Source organism: Musca autumnalis, unplaced genomic scaffold (assembly GCF_047663935.1).
Source record: "Musca autumnalis isolate F117 unplaced genomic scaffold, ASM4766393v1 scaffold_3, whole genome shotgun sequence".
Classification (NCBI taxonomy): Eukaryota; Metazoa; Arthropoda; class Insecta; order Diptera; family Muscidae; genus Musca; species Musca autumnalis.
The window spans coordinates 102906648-102926747 of record NW_027411866.1 but is presented as its reverse complement, the minus strand read 5'-3'; the positions used below and the strand labels follow the sequence as shown (position 1 = coordinate 102926747).

At 35.3% G+C, this 20100-nt stretch overlaps 1 protein-coding gene across 1 annotated transcript in view; it reads left to right on the top strand.

The window, feature by feature from the left end:
• The first annotated feature begins 840 nt into the window (after positions 1-840).
• SPR (G protein-coupled sex peptide receptor) overlaps positions 841-20100 on the top strand; it is a 313996-nt gene continuing 294736 nt past the window's right edge. The window contains exon 1 of the mRNA XM_073973337.1: positions 841-1076. The gene's annotated coding sequence lies outside the window, so the exon portion shown is untranslated. The remainder of the gene's footprint in view (positions 1077-20100) is intronic.

Genomic DNA, 20100 nt, shown 5'->3' with positions numbered 1-20100 from the left:
TTAAAGACAAAATTTAAACAGCAAAATTCTTTCATTTCGGCGGGTTATTGTGGCCACAACCTTCAAAATACCAAACATCGGGAGGTAACGTTCTATGGGGGTTATATGAAGACGTGGACCTATACCCATACATTTAAGGGGACATTTTAATAGCCCAACGAAGACTAAATACCAAATTTTAGCTATTTCGATAGATTATTGTGGTCACAACCTTCAAAGTACCGAAAATCGGGAGGTACCCGTTCTATGGGGGCTATATTAAAGTAGTGGACCAGGAATTTGTCGGTATTCCTGAAGGAAAGTTGTATACTCCCAACGAAGAGGAATATTGAGGCCACAACCTTCAAAATACCGAAAATCGAGAGGTAACTTTCTATGGAGCCTATATGAAGGCGGAGACCTATACCGACAAATTTCCGGGGAAATGTTTTTTAGCTTCAACGAAGACTAAGTACCAATTTTCAGCGATTTTGGTGCAATAATGAGCCTAAAACCTTCACAATACCAAAATTTGGGTGGTACCGTTCTTAGGATGGTTATTGCTTACTTACTTTCCTAGTTAAAATTATTACACAAAAAACTGATATCAATCCTAAATTTATGTGCAAGATTAAGTATGGTTAGAAGTGTCTTAGTGCTTCATAAACTCCAGAACTCATAGAGATATCAAGATATTAACATGTAGTTTTTTTATAGTTACCGTTACATACCTTTGATCTAATGATGGAACAAGACACCTCAGCAAGTAGGGTCACTTACCATAACAACAACAAACCACTTATAATAAATTGTGTTAATGTTTTATTTTCTTCACTCGCCTTTTGTTACCTCTCTTTACAGGCTGTCATTTAAAACAGAAAGTCTCTAAACCGTGATTTGTTTTCTCATTGTTGCTGCTCGTATTTTTTTTGTGAAGCGACCCAAACAATAAAAGAACTTTAAACACAAATCTTAACATCCCATGGCAAATTGGGTAACAGCATACAGGGTGTCCCCAGACATTCATCATCTGTGTTGAAAGGACTGCGACAACAACAACATCTACAAAAAACCAAAACATTTACACAAATTTGTCGGTAAGTATTAAACAACCGGAATAGATTTATTGTTTTTGGGGAAAATTTTGTTTGGCTTTTCTTCTTTTTGTTTGCTTTAAGCCATGGGAATATTTGAATGTAAAACGAATTGTCGAAGGAAGTAAAAGGTTTGTGCTCATTTATTTTGCGAAAGACAGTCAGACGGGCGGGTCATTGGGAAGCTGTATAACCAACAACAATAATCTAGAAATTACAGTCAAGCTTCTACCACAATTGTGGTTGCGTAGCCACACACACACACACTGCTGCTGTGTCTGCTTCGTAAAACCAAAGAAATGTTCGTTGTAAAGTTAAACATTTTGGCGCAAGTTATGTCGAACAGCAGCATTTGTGGATAGAACATGAAAAGCGTTGAGAAAATTAATTAAAATTCTATTAAAGGAATGGCTTTAGAATTTAAAGATTTTAAATCGAAAGGTACTGTTCTATAATAAAGAAATCTTCATTGTCATGTTAAATTACCCCACTAAATGAAAAAGTTATTGTCTTGTCATAATTGCTGAAATATGGATTTAAAATCACGAATAAAGAAATCAAAAGGGGATAATTTAAACAAACTAGCCTCTATTTTTGGTTTAGAACGAAAGTTTATAGCACGGACGAACCACATAGACATAGGCATCGGCTCAATTCTAACACAATGACCATTGTCGAAGAGAGTCTTCTTTAATAAGATATGAAACAAAGTTGAACTTTATTATAAAAAATTAAACGAAACCAATGGAAATGAAGTATACGCTTGAACGGGTTGGAACAAAACAGATGGAAAATTAATTTTACTCTAGTGTTAAAACACATTGTATTTGAAAAATCAAAATTCGATGAGAAGCTTGGTCTCTTAATTACAATATTCACAGTTACAATATTCCAATAACTTCGGTATAATTATAAAATTTGAAGCATCGCCAGAGAAGCCCCATCCACACTCGGTATGACTGATGACTAACAGCGAAACCGTCGCATAATTTGTTGATTGAGTGGGAATCCCTTTCCTTTTTCATTTGCAAAAAAATTTCGATAACTCCGCTCAACTTCAACGATAAATTTAAATGAATACTTACAAGTAAGAAGGGCAACTTAATGGCGGGTCGAAATTAGTTTCCAATTACTTTCCTTTCGTTTATGAAGACGACTTAATACCAAATTTCAGCAATTTCGGTAAAACAATGTCGCTAACCTTCAAAATACCGAAATTCGGGAGGTACCGTTCAATGGGGTCTATATCAAAACGTCGATCTTTACCGACAAATTTCTGGCGTAAATTTTTAGACTCAAAGAAGACTAAAACCAAATTTCCGATATTTCAGTAAGATAATGAGCTTAAAACCTAAAAAATTCGGTAAATCCAGAGGTACGCTTCTGTGGGGGATATAAGAAGACATGGACCTTTATATGGACAATTCTTTTCTGGAACATTTTATAACCCCATTAAAGACTAAATAACAAATTACAGTCACTTCGATGGGATATTGACGTCACGAAAATCTGGAGGCACCGTTCTATGGGAGCTATATCGAAACGTTGACCTATACCAACGAAATTCATTCGGAAGGGATTTTACTTCCAACGTAGACTAAATAAATGGGCACAACCTTCAAAATACCGAAAATCGGGAGGTACCGGTCTATTGGGGCTATATGAAGGCATGGGCATATACCGACAAATTTCATATGGAAAGTTGTATACCTCAAATTAAAACTAAATACCAGATTTCAGCAAAATTCAGAGGAATATTGAGGCCACAGCTTTCAAAATACCGAAAATCGGGTGGAACCGGTCTATGGGGGCTGTGTAAAGGCGTGGACGTGTACCAACAAATTTCTGTGGGAAAGTTTTATACCCCCAACAAAGACTAAATACCAAATTTCAGCCATTTCGGTGGAATATTGAGGCAACAAGCGAATATCGGGATGAACCGTTCTATGGGGGCTATATGAATGCGTGGACCCATACCAACAAAATTGGAGGGAAAGTTTTATACCCCCAACGAAGACTAAGACAGAAATTTCACCCATTTGGTGTGATAATGAAGCAAAACCCTTCAAAATACCGAAAATCGGGTGGTACCGTTCTATGGGGGCTATATCAAAACTTGGACCGATATAGCCCATTTGCAATACCAAACATCCTAGGAGTAATAGAACCTTCTATACCAAATTACAAAGATCTATCTTAAAAATTGCTAGCTGTTTCTTGATTTCAACAGACGGACAGACGGATATGGTTATTCGACTTAGAATTTTACCCTGATCAAGAATATAAATACTTTATAGGGTCTCCGATGAATATTTCGATGTGTTACAAACAGAGTGACAAATTTAATTATGGAGGGTATTATGGTGGAGGGTATAATTAGTTCCGTATTGTTTAGAAAATGTGGCTAAACTCTTCAAAACATCGAAAATCGGGAAGGAATCCATTGGGGGCCATAACAAAACATGATGTATGGTATCATAGTTGATCCTTTCCTTACGGAGTTTCTGTTATGTTGGTGCACTTGTCTCTTATATATTATGTTGGTAATATACTCCATTTTGGATAGTCGGTTAATTTTTGACAGATTAAAAAATTAGTCGTGTTTTGGTGCGCTCTTTGATTTTTTACTTTTCGAAAAAAGTAATCGCTGTTTTCTTCGACTTCAATGGCGTGGTGCATCATGAATTCTTGTCACAACGTCGTACGGTCAATAAGGAGTACTACCTCAAAGCGACATTTGCGCAAAGAAATTCGTCTGAAACGCAAAGAATTTTGAAAAACCAAATAATGGATTTTGCACCATAATATCACATCAGCTCGCACATGCTTGAGCGTGAGTTTGTGATAAAAAAAACCCTTCTGGCCGGTTTTCTTTCTTCTTTCTCAGCGAAGCGCAAAATAATTCATACCACACTGGCGTCGCATAGCTAATCGCAGACTGGCCTATTGCTTTGTGAAAGGTTAACAGCGTTTTTTTTGTCACCATTCCAAATGTTATCAGCCAGCGAATTGAGAACATTGTTCCCACTTCTGATCTGTCGCAAATATCTGTGGCTTGCGCTTTCGACCGTTACACCCAATATGTAGGGGAGCGAGCCCCATTTCAGCCGTCCAGATGGTTAGCAGAGTGCAAGTAGATTTTTACCGCTAATATTTTCATATTCCTCAGATGGAAGAACTACACTAAGCTGTCTGTGTAGATATTTAACCTATCTTCTTCGGTTACCACCCACACAAAAGTTTAAAACTTTTCGCTAAAATGGTGCGCATGATAACTCTCGAATGGAGTAACCCATATGGACTATACTTTCTACTTCCTAATATTTCTACCAGACATTCCCGGTGTATTTTTCCGAGTACCTCCCACACAAATTTTCGAAATAGTACAGTATAAGGTCTGAATCGCTTGAATTTCTTTTGCAACAACTTCCAAAAAAAAAAAAACCTTTCGGTCACCTGCACACGAAAACTTTCGAACTCCGGTTCTGCTTGCTTTGGTCCAAACTTTGGATATCGTAATATTTTTTCGAATCTCCGATAAAATTTGAAAATGATACATATCGGTCCATTACCTCCCCCACGAAAGTTGAAAATATTCCCTAGAGTAGTACGCGCGATATCTCTTAAACGGAGCAACCGATTTGCCCCAAACTGTGTATCTCGTAATGTATTGCCCAAACTTAGTTTATGTTCGAAAATGGGCCATATAGGTATGTTCCTCAAAAAAGTTTAACATTTTTGTTTAAGTGGAGTTTAAGGTGTGTTCGAGAAGAAAGACTTAAATATCATTATCCTCTCAAAAATAATACCTTCGCAGCCACCAACTACATCTACTAGGCTATGTAACACTGCAATGGTTCTTCAAAGAGCCGATTCATAATTAATATACAGTCCAATACTGTTAGTTTAATGTTTGGATAGAAAATCTAACTTCTTCCTTACAATGGGTGACACTGATGTTTTTCATAAATTTTACTGCTCCTCCAAACATACATGGTCCACAGACACCAAACAATGCTTTATCTCTGTCAAATATAATCTCTCTGTTTCACATTCAACAAATGCAATGCCCAACAATGCAATGCTATGAATAATTCATTTACATTGTTCACTCCACAATATTATGCATTTTTATTAACTCCACATTTTATATGTAAAAAGTTATGACTCTTATAATTTATGATACAATCTGTGACTCATATTAAAACCAAATTGTCTTTTTAATAAAGCGTTTTATCTTCTTGTTGCACAGACAATAAATCTAAAAATGCATTTAATTAATGGTACTTTTAAATTCAAACAATGACGCCAACAATTTTGTTATTCCATTTTTTTTTTGCATAGCCAGAAAAGAAAGGAGCAAAAATAATTGTATATAGTTTTTTGTGTGTACTGTCAAATACATTATCCTTTGTTAATTATGATAAGTATTTTATGAGACCCTGGGTGCGCATAAAATAATGACAGTTATGGGGATAAGGATAAAAAAGGAAGTGAGACAAGGGCAGGAGTAAACAAGTACGAGGGCAGTTCGGAAACTTCTTAGCCTAGCACAAAAAGCGCGGTATAAACAGAAAAAAGTTAAGTGTTTTGAAAACACTCTGATATGAACACATGTTAAATTTTGTTTCGATCTGGCAACTCCTTCATATAGAAACAGGTGTTCAAAACAGACGCATCCGCAATTTTTTTACAATGGAAAAATTAGAAATGCGTGCTGTCATTAAATATTTACATAAAAAAGGTTTATCGGGACAAGAAATTCATAATGATATGGTGAATGAGTTAGGTGAAAGTGCTCCTTCATATACAACAGTAAAAAATTGGGTTGCTGAATTTATACGTGGTCGCACAAGCATTGAAGATGAAGCACGTAGTGGAAGCCCAAAAACAGCAACAACAACAGAAATTGTAGCCAAAGTGCATGATATGGTATTAAATGATCGACGAATAAAAGTGCGTGAAATTGCTGATATCATGGGCATCTCAAATGATCGAGTCCATTTAATTTTGCATGAAGAACTACAGTTGAAAAAGCTTTCTTCAAGATGGGTGGCGCATTTGTTAACAGTCGATCAAAAACGCATAAGAATGAACATTTCTCAAGCTTGTTTGGATCGTTTTAAGTGAAATAAAATGGATTTTAAGCGTCGTTTCATAACTGTTGATGATACATGGATCCACCACTATACTCCAGAGACAAAAGAACAATCTAAACAATGGACTGAAGCTGGAGGAAGTGCCCCAAAGAAGGCAAAAACATTTCAATCGGCTGGTAAGGTTATGGCAACGGTTTTTTGGGACTTCAAAGTTATTTTATTGATTGACTATCTGCAAAAGGGTAAAACAATAAATTCAGAGTACTATTGCAACCTTTTGGATCAATTAAACGTACAAATTCGAGAAAAACATCCCGGCTTACAACACAAAAAAATAATTTTTCATCAAGACAACGCACCAGCACACAACAATGTTTTAACAATGGCTAAAATCAACGAATTAAAGTACGAGTTGCTTGACCACCCACCTTATTCTCCTTATTTAGCTCCCAGTGACTTTTACTTGTTCCCAAATCTAAATAAATTCCTTGGTGGCAAGCGTTTTACCTCAAATGAAGATGCAATTACAGTTGTAAACCACTATTTTGAAGACCTTGAGGAAAACTATTTTAATAAAGGGATAGAATTGCTAGAAAAGGATCAGTAGATTATATTGAAAGATAAAAATATTTTTGAAAAACTAACTATTCTCTTTCATTGATAGGCTAAGAAGTTTCCGAACCACCCTCGCAGAAAGTTGTTAAGTTCGATCGGGCTGAACTTTTTATACCCTCCACCATAAAATATTCGGTACTAAAATAGAATAATTATTTGCTTTCCTGTACACAATTTTAGGCCGAGATATTTTGTGACCATGTATATCTCAAATGCCTAAGGAAGTTATATCAAAGGGTGGACATTTTTTGACAAATTTTAGTGGATATGTTTTGTGGCCACAGGAAACTTTAAATGTTAAATTACAGGTAGTTCGGTAAAAAAATGTAGCTGAAATCCTCAAAATACCGAAAATCGGAAGGTACCGTTATATGAGGCTATACCAAAACGTGGGCCATTATATCCCATCTTCAAACTTGACCAGCCCATGGAAAAAAGTCACTCAAATGCAAAAATTTAGCGCTCTATCTCAATTATTGCAGACGCTGCGCACTGGTCGAAACCATTGATCTAGCGGCGCGAAAGTCAAAAAATCAAACTATAAAAATGAGAAATGTTTTCCATTGGATCAATTACAGACACTCTGGTGACTAATATTTTGTTTTTACTTGGTTGTCGTTGTAAATATTCTCTCACCTACTCACTATCCAATGCAAAAAACTTTGCTGCATCAGCTTTTAAGAAAATTGTTGCAAAATATCTAACTTCATATTTGTTTAATTGTTAAATAAATTCTTAATAAAACCAAACAAAGTTTATTTTTAATTAATAGAGGAGGGTGTAAATTAAATGAAAAAATTGTTTGGGGCCAAATTTTTTTTCTTGTAATTTTTTAGTGTCATACTTTTGTTAAATGGAGCGTAACTACAAAAGTTCTCTAATGTTCAGTCCAATTCATTTTCGACAAATTAAATTGGACTTCCTAGATTCCGAATAATCAACTTTTGGTTGCAAATAGCCGCAAATCTTGCTGTTAAATGCATGGAAAATGTAGCTTTAATCCTCAAGCTTATTTGGTCTGAAAATGTGGACAAAATCCTCAAAATACCAAAAATTGGAAGGTTTTGGTTGAGAATGTTTGTGGCTACTGGGAACTCCAAATACTAAATTACACCTAATTTGGGCGGAAAGGTAGCTTAAATTTCCTAGATACTGAAAATCGGGAGGTACCTAAAAAGGGGCCTATTAGTAACCACTAGAACCCTAAGTATCAAATTGCAACTTATTTGGAAGGAAAGGATTGCTTAAATCTTTAAAATACCGAATATCAGGAGGCACCGTTATAAGAGGCTATACCAAAATATTAGCCGATGTTGTTCATATTTAGTCCATTATTACCCACGGACACATACTACGTTTGTATTAAATTTCAGAAACATATCTCTATTCGTTTGCAAGTTATTAATTTCGCGCAGCTAGATCAGTGATTTCGACCACTGTACGCTAGAGTGAATACAACAGACGTACATGGCTATATCGACTTAGATTTTTATCCTGATAAAGAATGTATATAGTTTATAGGATCGCAAATATATATTTCAATGCGTTACAAACGGAAAAACAAACATAATATACCCTTCATACTATGATGGAGTGTATAAAAAAGGGTTCTATCAGGTCGTGATTTTGAGGACAATTTTTTGAGGAAAAGTTTTGTGACTGCAGGGAACATAAAATGTCAAATTACGGGTAGTTCCGTCCAACAATGACTCTTGAAATACCGAAAATTGGGAGGATCTGTTAGAAGTTTCGTGGCCGCAGAGAACTTTAAATGTCAAATTTCGGTTAGTTCTGTCAAAAAAGGTTGTCGAAACCCTGAAAATACCGAAAACCGGGAGGTACCGCTATATGGGAGCTATACCTAAATATGGACCTATGTTGACAGTTTTTGGTGGAGTGGTGTTGTGACCCCTAAGAACCTTAAATGTCAAATAACAATTAAAAATGGTAGCTAAAACTCACAAAATACCGAAAATCGGGGAATACCGTTATATAGGAGCTATACCAAAACATGGGCCGATATATACCATCTTGGAACTAGCTCAATTTTTGCGGACAGATGGACAGACGGACATAGTTAGATTGACTCAGAATTTTATCCTGATCAAGAATATACATATGGTAAATAACAAAAATGTTTTGCAATCGATGAATCCGAGTTTCACCCTTTCAGAATTCGCGAACTGTTAACATATTCTATAAAGTATGACTACAATTCTTTAAAATGAAGTGTTTTAGGAGGGATCCCATCTTCTTCTTCTTTATTGCTTATTCGATTTTCGAATGTTAGCGATCATATTACAATTGTCAAAAAATTACATGTTTATGTTTTTATAAATTATTAACAAAATAGGAAAATATATCTCTATTTCTCGCTATGCTTATTAAATTTTCGGCGTTCTGGAATTCTGTCCATTGCTGGATATTTTGAATCCATGACATCTCTTTTCTTCCTCTGGTACGTCTTCCTTCTATGTTTACTTGCAGTATTTCCTGGAGAATGGTGTATTTACGGTTTCGCATAATGTGCCCTAGATATGCTGTTTTCCGTTTTTTTATGTTGTTTAATAATTCTCTTGTTGTATTCATTCTTCGCAATACTTCAATATTTGGTACATGCAGGACCCATGGTATTTTTAGTGCTCGACGGTACACCCACATCTCAAATGCTTCGAGTCGTTTGATATCTGCCGCTTTTAACGTCCACACTTCGACTGAATATAGCAAGACTGGCCATATATACGCTTTTATGAAGCGAGATTTTGTTGCAACATTTATATCATGGCTTATTAGGACTTTTTTATATTTATGAAATGCATCTCTTGCCATTTCTATGCGACATTTGATTTCTTTTGAGTAGTCCCATTGATCATTTAGCAAAACTCCCAGGTATTTGAAACTTTGTACCCTCTCAATATGGAAATTTTGTATTTTTAAAATCAACTCGTTATGAGCGTTGTTCTTACTTATTATCATAAATTTTGTTTTGAGGGTGTTTATTTTTAACCCATACAACTCACTTCTTGATGTTAGTCTATCAACAAGATTTTGTAGGCCTGATATGCTGTCGGATATTAAAGTAGTGTCATCAGCATATCTGATATTATTCAGGTAATTGTTGTTTATCAATATACCTTCTTGGATGTCATCTACTGCTTCGTGAAAAAATTTTTTGGAGTAAATGTTGAAGAGTAGTGGAGATAAAATGCATCCTTGTCGAACTCCTTTAGATATTGCTACATCTTCAGTTAAATCTCCATTTATGTTGACTTGGGCAGTCTGGTGCCAGTACAAGCTTTTAATACACCTTATCTTTTTCTCATCGATTCCAATTGCTTTTGTATGCAGAATAAAGCCTCACGGGTTCCCTTTCCTTCCTTAAAACCAAATTGAGTTTCTCCCATTTCCTTTTCACATTTCTCATATATTCTCTTCTGAATAATTTTAAGAAAAATTTTAAGAGCATGACTCATTAAACTAATGAGACGATAGTCATTGCATTTTTTGGCATGGGGTTTTTTTGGTATTGTTATGAAGGTGGATTTTAGCCAATCCTGTGGGTATATACCAGTATCGTAGATGTAGTTAAACAGTTTTGTCAGTAGCTCAATGTTGCTGTCATTAAGCATTTTCAATAATTCAATTGGAATTTCATCAGGCCCTGTAGCCTTTCCATCTCGAAGGGATTTTATTGCTGATTCTACTTCATTATTTGTGATGCTGTTTCCTGTCATATAATCTGATGCATTGTTAACGTAGCTTGATCTGTTAGCATCCTTAAATAGTGTTTAGATATATTCTTTCCAGATATGTTTCTTTTCTGCAATTTCAAAGACCGGTTCATTGTTGTTATTGAAAAGGACAGATGGATTTGTATTCCTATATTGTCCAGATGCTTCTTTCAATTTCTTATGCAGGTTGAAATCGTCATGTATGCTCATAAGTCTTTCAATTTCCTGACATTGAGTATTTAGGTGATTATTTTTTGCGTTACGTATCTCCCTTTGAATTTCTCTATTTAGTTCCCAGTACTTTTCGTAATCGTTATTTTTAAATGCTCTTCTTTCATCCATTAGCTGTAGGATTTCTTGAGTCATCCAATTTTTGGTCTTTGGTTTTATAAAATTGCCTAGGGTGTTTCTGGCTATTGAGTTTATAGTATTCTTTACATTATTCCATATATTTTCTATGTCTTCGCTGTCGACATTATTCAGCTCTGTATTTATTCTTGTACATATATCCGATTTTAGTGTTTGGTTTTCAGTGTCGCCTGTTGATAAGAATGAAGTCTATTTGGTTTCTAATGATGTTGCCAATTCTGTCTTGTGGAGATTTCCAAGTGTAGAGCTTTCTTGGCGGTAGAGTGAAAAGTGTATTTGCTATCTTCATCTTGAATTCTTGACAGAATTGAATGAGTCGGGATCCCATAATGTCGACTATTAAAATTAATTTTCGTGGAAGCTGTGTTGGCATCAATGTAGAAAAATGGATAAAAATTTGTTGAAGCCAACATGCTTTTTTATGTTCCCATGCGATTTCTGGCTTAACCTTGCATTTTATAGACCTATTCCCAAAGAATGAATCACAGAATACTCCATGGGCAATAAGATAGCAGTGTATGATTTTTCGATATATCCACTGCATCCACCTAAAATTGATGCTGACATACCGAAGCCGGAATTTCGGGGTTTTTTTAATTTTTTTAATAATCCGGACGCGCAAGAAGATAATATTCCAAACTCATAACACGATTATAGAACTCGTGATTTTACGTCGTTTGGTGCATATATCATAAGGCATAAGGTTTTTTGCGGTGCATGATGCAACTGGCGGCACACAATGGCCGCTGAGTGAAACATCGAAATTTGCATAAATATTGAAAGAGATTGATTCACTTTATCCCAAATCGGATGCGCATCAACCGACTTTAACTAATTCGCGAGTTACAGGCTTTTTAATTTTCATATCTTATAGATGATAGTAATTTCAATATTACTCTTAATTTCCTATCCTTATAAGTAATCACAGTAAGCAGTTAAGCTTTCACGATGGTAAACCATATATTTTGATAAAGTTTTAGCAGAATACTTTAATTTATGTATTAGATTTTAGCGAAATAGTTGGATAACTCTCCAATATTTTTTTCTAATTTTTCGAAACAAACCAAAAAATATATTTGTAACAATATTTTCCAACAATGAGTTGTTTCTCTTTTCTTGTTGTTATAATATGCAATTTAGAAAGCCTATGTTTATAGTTTTGGTTTCACATTTTTTTACGCGTTGTCTAGTTTCTGTACGTATTTTTAATTTAGTTTTTAGAAGTTTATACGGACTCTGAGTTAGTATAATTTGAATTTATTGCCAGATTTTTTTGATTTTCCGCGAAAATAAAAACACATTTTGGAAATTTTGGTGCATCTACGGATGGATATCAAATGCTGTTACTGATATATGCTTACATTTTCTCAATACAAAAAATAAGAAATTTTAAAATATTTTTTCTTTATAAGAGGATAAAAACCGCTATAACTTTTGCGCGCATCGGCCAATTTCGTGAACGCGAGCAGATTTGAAACCAGATTTTTTTCCTTTAACTCTATACCAAAAATCGTAGATGCGCTCGCGAAATTTTTTTTTAATTTTTTTTTCAAATGTAAAGGAATTTTGTTATTTGCCATATATACTTTATAGGGTCGCAAATGGTTATATCAATGCGTTACAAACGGGAAAACAAACTTAATGTACACGCATGTTCAGGCCAAATTCTTTCAGAACATCTTGGATTTAAGTTTGCCATGCCATGTCTCTCCTAAGGAATATCCGATATGGTCAAAATGTTGTACAACCTATTATTTTTCCAAATATAAATTCAGGACAACGATAGATTATATCGGTCCACTCGTTTTATGTTTTTCTCTTAAGTAAAGTTTAAGACGTTTTCTTCGGATCTATTTGAAGTTTTGCCGCAAGTTATACTTTAATATACACTTTATTTATACTTTATACTTTGCATTTGTATTTATACTCATTAATATAAAAATAATAAAATGAATAAATTTCAACTAAATAAACGCCCTAGAATACCCAAACACTTTGTTATCATCAATGCTAGCAATAATCACTAAACTAATTCCCTTCAATTGCATTTCAACAAATCACATAGTTTAAGAGGTTTATTTATAATCTATTTCAAAAATCAACTCCAATCCCTCCATTCACAAAGAACATAACAATACCACCCAACCCCAAATAGTTACCATTGACAACATTTTAATAATTTCCATACAAATTCAATTATGGTTATATTTTGTAAAACGCATTTTGTGCATCAAATATCATCAATATCCATGGAATCGATAAACAATTCCGGTCTCATCAAATTTACAACTAATAAAATATTTTTCTACAAAAAATGTGGATTTTTAATAACAATGGAAACAATATCTGCTTGATGGCAAAACTCCGCACATTAGTTGTGGTTTAGAACGTATGAAATATTGACAAAAACCCAAGACCCAATCCATTGCTGAATGATCACATTGTCAGTGTTACACTTGAGTGATGGAAATATACAAACCAACCAACAACAACATCCACACTAACATGTGGATATGGAAAAACTCAATTTCCGTAAATGTCACAAAGTAATGAACATTTGATATTGTGGTCATAACGAAATTTTTGGCAATTCCCTGAAATACTGTCATTGCGGCAATATAGAATAACTCAATTCAATCGAATGAATTATATATACAAATATGTATATTAGATCGGGGCGATTTGTATGGAAGGAAAAACACCCTATTGGTCCCTTCGCGTTTCTGATTCCTGGGATTGTACTGAGCAAAAAAGTCCACTAGACCATATGTCTAAGGTGGAAATCGAGCCTCCCGATTTTGACTTGAAGTTTTTTATCCACAATGCCAAAACTGCCAGAAGGAGCGTTCCAATGCTTTTGCGATATACAAGAGAGTTCTTAACTATTGTCTTGGGTACAATTTTTGTCTTAGTGATAGATCGAAAATATCAATGGTCTGGCTTTTATATGCCAAAATATCAAAAATAACATGGATAATAAACGAAATAGGGAGGCTGGATTTTCACCGTAGACATATGCTCTAGTAGACTTTTTTTACTCAGTACAATCGCAGGAATCAGAAACGGGAAGGGCCCAATAAGGTGTTAAAATCGCACCACCCTAATGTATATGAATACGTATACGCATGAAAATGAAAATTGGTTAAATTAGTTTTTATATAAAAATACTCGCAAGTATTGCGACCTGTAGATTTAAAAAAATGGAAAATGGGATGTGTTACCGACTATTGCGATATCTCCGTTATTTGGACACCTAGCCAACCTACTTTCCATCATTGTAAAGATAGGATTTTCTACTTTCATATTCATGCTTTGTTTTTGGAAAGTCCCCAACCAAAGCTGTGATATTCGTCATTAAAATTAAAATTGCGAAAATGAAAAGTTGGGTTTTATTTTCGACTATTGTGATATCTTCGTTGTTTGACCACCTACGACAACCTACTTTATATCGTTAGAAAGGTAATATTTTCTACTATCATTGTCAGGTATTGCTTTTGGTATACCCCTTATAGAAGCTGAGATATTGTAGCATTGTAGAAAACGTTGACTTTTTCTTCAAATAAGTTGTTTGCCCATTGTGACCCCTAAATATTATCCGACCATCACCCCTCCGGGACCCATATCAAGACCCAAAATTTATTGACGATCCGATCAAAATTGCGACCGGAGGAACGGGCGCACATATCTAGATCGACTCAGCTCGTCGGGACATTAATTTTGGTATATATGTATGGGTCTACGACCATTATTTCGATACGTTACGAACTTTTTGGCCAAAAACCAACACCCACATACTGGTGTATGGTATAATTATCAATATAAAGTGATTTTCTTCAATTAAGATATTCTACTCCTCCAAGGAATAAACGTTAAAGAGTAGGGAGAGCTTTGTAATTTCATAGGCGAAAGGAAACTGATTGTTCCTATTTACTTCGATACAGTTCGGCCCATCTGAACTTAACGCCGTTCTTGGTTGTTTTTTTTTTTAGATTCTTCTCTCAGAAGTCAAGCCATACGAGGGCTGAACTATAACTATCTGGCCTAACTACGGTTTTATTGTTTTCTTTCTGATTTATACACTATTTCGTGCGCTCAAACCTATTAGCGAAGCACTTTCCACTCCGAATGAGACACCTCCAAAACATGCTTTTTGAACGCTTTTACAGCATCTTCAGGCAACAAAAATCGCTGGCCACTCCTTTTTTCTTGATGTGCTGGGATTAAATGAAGTCATTGGATCCCCAGTCATGACTGTACGGCGATGAGATATCAATTCCACGTTCTCTTCGGTCAAACACACATTGAAAACAACTGAACGCCCACATTGTCATGATGGAGAATGATTTGTCCTCTCTTGTTCGTTTTTCGAATTCCTGAGGAGACTTCAGGCAAACAAATTATAGAGTACCACTCAGAATAACCCGTCCTATATTACTCAAGCCGTATAGTCGCCACTCGGTCAGTTTTTCTGAAGAAACTGCAACGTTTTGCTTCGAAGTGCATCTTACATGAACAACTTTCGTTTGATTTGGCTCGCTTTCAAAGACCCAAACGGTCGATTCCAGTAGTTGTTTAAGGCTCCTAAGCATAGATCCAAGTTTTGTGGACTGTGACGATCTTATAAACGTCGTTTGAAGCACCGCGATCGATTTTATCGATTTATTGAACCAATTCACAGGAGCCTGTTTTTGAGCGATTGTCCAATTTTGCTGCAACTAACGAGAAAAATCCATTTTAGCGGCCAGGTGTTTATGCAATATCAAATGCTAGTTGGTGGAAGAAATGCCCAATGATGCCTCTATCTCACGGTATTTAACAAGGCGATCTTACATTATCCGTTCATGCACGGCATATTTTTTACTGGCACAACGACCGATTTTGGGCGACCCTCACAACCTTCGTTTTTTGGCGAGTGCCGACCACGGTTGAATTCATTGAACCAGTTTTTCATAGTCCTATAGGATGGTCCTTTATCGACATACAAAGATTTAATTAGATCGATACACTCTTGCGGTGATTATCCACGTCGAAATTTGTGAAAAATTCTTGGACGAAAATGTTCACAAGTAAATTCCATTTTTTTTTTGCAAAGTGATTTTTTCAATTCACTAAAAACAACACATAAACTGGTCAGAGGACAAACTGTCTTGTGTAAGTCTAGGCTAAAAACTGTCAAACTTTCCAACAAAAAATTCAAATGGCGCTGGTAGTTTTCGTGCAGCCCGTGTACTATACACAGCGGATAAAGTAATAGGTAAAGATATAAACATTCTCTATAAAAATGGTCTTTATGATTTTTTCTATGAGTTTCCTTTCATAAGATATCGTAGTCTTGTGTTATATTGTACATATATTTATATGTATCTTATCAGGTAAACACCACAATATGATATGTATTGGTTATGTAGAACCGTGTATCCTGACATTCGGCTTTAATAATCGGGTAAGCAGGTACGTCCAATGCATGACTTCTTATAAGTAGTTTTGATATCTTATGAGTTAATCTGGGGACGGCTATGTGACCTTACGAATGTGTAACTGTTTAAATCTAGTGCTGTTAACGGCCATGTTTTATGCCACTGCAAAAACTATCAGTCTCATTTAGTAGAGTAAGCGCTCGTAAAATATCTTTAGTCTGTCTGTCTATCCCTTTCATCGGTCACGTTTTAGCCTTCGGCTAACTACAAATCCACAAACAAAACTCATGACACTTAAAATACACTACGTCAGGTTAAGTGTTGTTTTGCCGCCTTTCCGTCACACATCCTGTAAGGCGATAATATAATGTTTGTGCTTTTCCAATACAACCGAAAGTGTGTAAATGGTCAACATTAGAGATGTTAATTTGTCTTTCTTTTCTTTTTTTTATTGTAGCGTATTTTAGTTTTGGTGTTTGACTAAATTTACTAATAATCCCATGAAATATAAAGTTCTCGCTTATGCACATGGCTTTGGATGTTCAAAGATCTCAAAACTCTTGCATTGTCAAACCAGAAATAATAGGGAATCCAGGACTCATCACGCAGATTTGCTGTATTGTTTGCGGTTATATAATTTCCTACTATCCAAAATATAAAGCCCCAGTTTACTTTTCGCAACGGAGACTGTAGCAGTCACCTATACTCCCTTAAAGAGCGGAGACGGAGAATATCTTTGGCATATGAGCCTGAGAATGTAATTTTATGCCGACATAAATGTACTAACAAATACATTTTAATAATGTACACTGGCTATGCCATATTGTGATTTGGCTAAAAAGTAGTAAGAATGTGAAAATGATAAAATAACCTAAAATGCCAAGGATTTGACGTAGGAATGTGGGAAAAGATCTTGGAAAATTCAAAACCGTTATTATTGAATCATGTCCAATGTAGGATACTCTCATCTTATCTCGTATCCATTACATTTATATATATATATATTCCCATTGTTACTTTTTGTATTTAAATTCGAATAACTACTAAACACAAACTAAGAATAACTTTTGACTATTTGATGTAATGACTATAAATCGAGTATCGCATTATCTTCCATTTACACAACCGTACACTTGAAAACATTTTGAGGTGTTATTTACCTCGTTGTATCCTAATTCACTTATTATATTCAACACTTATTGTCATCAAGGACTTTATTCTTTTTCAGTAACATGAACAAATCTCTTTTGGGAGGAAAACACACAAAACATATTTTCGCCAACCTTTTGAAATGTAAATTCATTTATCCCGCCTTTCTGTTACCTTTCAACCTGCTTAGTGTTATAAGTAAGTGTTCATCCATGTATCGAGCCTGTTTGCAGATAGCAGACAAAATCATTACAAAACATGACCAACGGCTGTTGTCTGGCATTTGGCAAAATCTCGTGTGGGAAAATGTATCACATGGTCAGCACAGATTTACAGGAACAATTATTTTCTAATGTGTTGTCGTTGTTGTACATCAACGACCATAACAAATACATACACTCACTGTTTTGGCCAAATATTTGCACAAGACGCATGGGAGGTCATTCTCTTGGGGGGAAAATATTCATTGACACTCAGATGAAAGTATTTAAATTCATTCATGGTTATTTATATATTTTTTCCAAAACTTCCTAATTTATAATGCACACCTTGGTACGATGAAAATATGTTTTATCAAAATAATGACTTTAAAGCCCACAAAATGTGTTTCAGAAAGTCTTTTTTTAAACAAGGTTTATGATCTAAGATGGACGATATCGGCCCATTTGGCGTCATTTTGAAATGTTGAAAACATGTACTGGTGATCCTTCTAACCATGGCATATTTTTAGTTGGCAAGACCATAATACTACCAGAAACGCCCCTCAACGTTATGTTGGCGACATTTCCCGAGTATTTCAGCCATGTAAAACTTCTCTAAAAGTGCTGTCATTAGACACCCCACCCCGTTTGTACTCGGCTATAAAAAGTAGGTCCTATATATACACCACCGTGGTGCAATGGACCTTGCACTCAGAAGGTCTGCGGTGTGTCCAAACAAATATATGTTTGCAACATTTTGTAACATATCTCAATTTTATTTCTTAGGGAACCAACATATTTTTTATGTTAGAACATATTTTTTATGGGTGGAGAGAGAATATTTGTCAAAGAGAGTAACAGCAGGGTTCTCGCGACTGCGGAATGCTGTTTTATAATAAAGAGCTGTGTGTATGGTGTAATAGGAGACGCAGAAACGTTGGTGTAGTGTTTGCGGTAAAAACGTATGTTGCGTGCTTTGTTGTTGTTAACCAACGTATCAAGCGAAGAGGAAAAAATTGTATTAATTATGTTGTTCTTTTTTCTTCAGTTTTCTAAATACAATCGTTGAGTAAAGACGGTTAAGTGAGTGAATAAATCAGTGTTTTGTCTTTTCTTAAAGAAATGGTGCTTTTTAGTAAATTAAATGCCCAATACATTTTATAATTGAATCAAAAGGTGAATGGAAATATGTTATTGGACAAGGAAGAAATCAATAAAATTGTCATATACATACATACAAATATATATATTTGAAATATGGATGTACCTATTGATTACATTATATAATAATTTGATTGCAGATGCCGATCTCCCGTTGATGATTTGAACTTTGAGGAAAATGTGTTTTATTTTACAACTAAGGAGAAGCGTTCAACAATGTTTCTATTTAATTTTTTTTCTTTTTCAAAGTGCGACTTTTTATAAATTATTTCATTCAAAGACCGAAAAAACAAGTAAAAAGTATCAGTCCGCCTTGCCGACAGAGATATACCTTCAGCCTATGTAAATTGGAACTTTCATCTACGGACAGATCGAATGTATTTACCATACGATATCGATATCGGCCATTTTAGAAGTTAAACTAAATTTGGACAAAATATTAGGAGATCCAAAGTTTGGACCAAATTGGTTGCCCCTTTTAAGAGATATAGTGCATATCATTTTAGCGACATAAATATTGGCTAAGTACGCGAAGTTGTGGACCGGTATTGCCCATTGACGAACTGAAACTATGATTGGACAAAATATGTCGAAGGCCAAATTTTGGACAAATCGGTTGGTGCCATAAGGGTTTTTACATCTTTCGGGCTGTTTTCTCAAGAAGTATTGGCTTTCCTTTTACCGTCGTAATTGAGGAAGCGAATGCACGTTACTTCAACAGAAATCGATTTGATTCCAGAGCTGGTATTAAAGTGAACTTATCCGGAATGTTATGTGGGAGGTAGCTGAAGGAGTGGACAAATATAATCCATATTCAAACCTGAAATCCGGTAGGTATAGTAGGATGTGTAACGTTTGGACCAAATCGGTCACTCCCTTCAAGAGTTATCGTGTCCCCAATTTTTCCGAACATTTTTGAACTTTTATGGGGGAGGTATGAAGGACCTCCGATATGGCTTATCTTCGAACGTAATCTATGTTTGGACAAAATATTACGAACGCAAATTTTGGACCGAATCGGCATATTCGTTCGAGTGTTATCTTGCGCTCCAACTACTACTTACGGCGTCATAGGGGTTTTTTGCAACTTTCAGGCTATTTTCTCAGGAAGTATGGATTTGCCCTAGATGAAACTTATACCGTCGTATGGGGGGCGGTGGATACAAGTTGCCACAACAAAAATCAAAGCGATTCGAGCACAGGTCCTTAATTGAACTTTTTCGAAATTTTGTGTGGTAGGTACACGAAGGAGTGGACCGATTGACTCCATATTGGAACCCCATCTA